The sequence below is a fragment of the Macadamia integrifolia genome, chromosome 12 (assembly GCF_013358625.1).
Source record: "Macadamia integrifolia cultivar HAES 741 chromosome 12, SCU_Mint_v3, whole genome shotgun sequence".
Taxonomy (NCBI): domain Eukaryota; kingdom Viridiplantae; phylum Streptophyta; class Magnoliopsida; order Proteales; family Proteaceae; genus Macadamia; species Macadamia integrifolia.
The window spans coordinates 16906297-16909619 of record NC_056568.1 but is presented as its reverse complement, the minus strand read 5'-3'; positions in this window follow the sequence as shown (position 1 = coordinate 16909619).

Below are 3323 nucleotides of genomic sequence, written 5' to 3'. Positions count from 1 at the left end.
TCATCTAAAAAGGGGTGTATACGTAGGGTGAGTTTTCCAACTCGCTCAGTGAGGGGTGGGGTCAAACACATCCAAGGAAGACGATGGAAATAATAATTTATGATGCATGATTGCATAAATTAAACATATAGTCCATAATACTCGTGATGCAGTTCATTTGTTTATTATCCACCTAACAATACAAACTAAGTCTGGTGAATGCTACTATGGCGCATTAGGCTATATCACTCATCTTGGAAATGACTTCGACTACACAGCGATACAAACCCTAGCAATGATTAGAAGCCTACCGGTCCCCATATGCGTCCATGGGTCACCCAGCAAACCCCTGATAACCCCTTCCTGGCTGTCATGGCACCGGTAACACATCAGCCACGCCGGATAAGTTCCCGCCTCTGGCAACAATCACATCGTACCATGGGAGTGGCACTTCGGAAAGGCTCATCAAATATACCATAATGGGTTATCCAACACCTCAACCCCTATTGGCAAGGGTGCGTAGCATAGGGAGTAACCACATGTATACTACATGCCTTCATAATGATACAGTTAGTATGGATTACACGATACCGGAGAGACCTCAGCTACAAAGTGTAACCCATCTCCAAATACAGTCCCGGGTACACGATACCAGAGAGACCTTGGCCACAAAGTGAAACCCGAGACCATTTACCTAATCTAGCATGCAAGAACAGTTGAGTATGGACTACGCAACATCGGCAAGACCTCAGCCATGAAGCGTATCCATTTGCAAATGTAGTCCCAAGGTACATGATACCAGTGAGACCTTGGCCACAAAGTGTAATCCGCCACTACAATTAACTCTAATGCACATAATCAATGCATGAATGCAATATGCATACGCAATCATGGCACTGGTACCACCTCGACCACATCAGATTCTGTCTCACACACACACACCCATCCAAACACACAGAGATCATGGTACCGGTATCACCGCGGTTACACCGAATCCCGTCATATATTTCCATACAAATCATATCATGATCATAAAATGAAAATTTCAATTAAACATATAATTCTAAGCACGTGAGAAATTAAATAATTAATAAACATTTAACAAAATAAACATAGTCCATCCCTCACCTATTTTACGATCGGTTGTGTTTTGGTTCAAGTATAGCCACCGATCAATCAATTTGATTCTGGCTTCGAGGCACATGCACGTCACTGTCCTAGACAGAAGGGAATCATACATCAGTATGTATCGAAAACATTGGGAGGGACCCACACAGGTCACCCCCTATAACGTACAGACACTATCCCTAAGTGACAGTACTGTCACCAGAAACAACCACCGGAAACAAGGCATTTTCATCGAAAATATCAGACCTGTTTCAGTGGAGGTGACAGAGAGCACAAAAGGCTCCAAGTCCATTAGAAAATATGCCACCGAAAACAGACCCAATGGATCTAGTGGAGGTACAGGGCAGTCCAACAATTTGGGGCTTTTCAGCTTGGGCCCGATTATCAGGATTTGTTTTATGGAGTTTGTAGGAGAAGTCCCTAGCATCATTCTAAGCTAAGAAAATTCCATTTCCACTAAGTCGTTTGGGAGATTCATCGATCGAACGATCGAAACCTAAGTTGGTCTTTTGGCATTACATGTTACCAGAGCTCACCGGGCTTGGTTCGAGCTCTGCAACAACACCGAGCGGGTAGAACACCCATCCTACAACCCTAACATAGTGTGTCCACCAAGATCCCATCCATACCTAGCTTTTTTTAGGTCAAAACATGGGAGGTTGCACTTACCTCTGGCAATGATTTTGACAACAAGGCGACAACTGGCACCAAAATAGGCCTTCAATCCCCTCCTTCTTCCTCTTCTTCGTCCTTCCTCTCCTCTTTCTCTCCTCTCCTACGTTGGGCACAAGGGAAATGAGGAAATGAAGGTCTGTTTAGATTGGGCCTCTTTTGAACCAATTGAGTTAAAATGAGTTTCGGGGCACGGGGACCCACACGTTTAGTCCATAATGTGTTCACATCAAAAGGAAGGTGTGGAGGATGATTTGGGATCATTCGAAACCATTAACGATACAATTGACGGGACCCACAGGCATCAGAACCTCAACAGCAGCCTGTGGACCCACCGAAAACAGGCACCGGATTCATGCCCAGGCTACTTTCGGTGGCTTATTTTTGGTGGCCAAGATAGCTTGTTGTCCCATGGTTGGCCTCACATGGGTGGTTGCCCTTAGACATGCTCAAGGCCTTTTTAGAAATTATGATGCGTATCGAAAATCAAGTGTGGAGAGTCAGCTTACTTACCATATGGGATCAGAAGGTATGAATCCCCTCCAGTTAGATAGGCATGCAATACACAAACATGTGGGGTCATCTCTACCTCTTCAGTAATGTGCAACCGCGAGCCAAAACCTGGTCGTACATCTGATCTCTGATCTGAGGCCTGTCATAACAATTTCAAATTAGACCGAATTAGGGCATGGGTGTAACATATACTATCCACAAGCTCATACCAAAATAACTAAAAATATGTCGAACATCTTATGGTGCCCCATATGCACAAAAATCACAAGCACAATCTTGACCATGCTCCTCTGCTTCTGGCATCCACCAGTCCCTCACTCCGTACTCGGGTCCAAAGGAAAGAGAATCACTAGCCACAGGCATGATTGTACCTGCATCATCATTTAAAAAGGGGTGTATACATGGGGTGAGCTTTTCAACTCGCTTAGTGAGGGGTGAGGTTCATGCACATCCAAATAAGCAGTCGCAATAATAATTTATGATGGATGATTATAGAAATTAAACACATAGTCCACGATGCTCATGATGCAATTCATTTATTTTACTATCCACTTAAGTCTAGCAAATGCTACTACAGCTTAGGTTGTATCCCTCGTCTCGGAACCACCATCGACTATATAGGGACACAAACCCTAGCCGTGAATAAATGCCTATAGGTCCCTGTATGCTTCCATGGGTCACCCAACAAACCCCTGATAACCCCCTCCTAGCTGTCACAGAACCGATACCAATCATCAGCCACACCTGACAAGTTTCAACCTCCGACAACAATCACATCATACCACGGGTGTGGCATTCCGGAAAGGTACATCGATCATACCATAATGGGTTATCCAACACCTTAACCCCTATTGGCAAGGGTTCATAGCATAGAGAGTGATACCTAACCACAAATATCCTATATGCCTTCATAATGATACAGTTAGTATGAATTACATGATACCGGTAACACATTTGCCATAAAATGTAATCCATCTCCAAGTACAATTCTGGGGTACACAATACCGGTAACACCTCGGCCACAAAGTGTA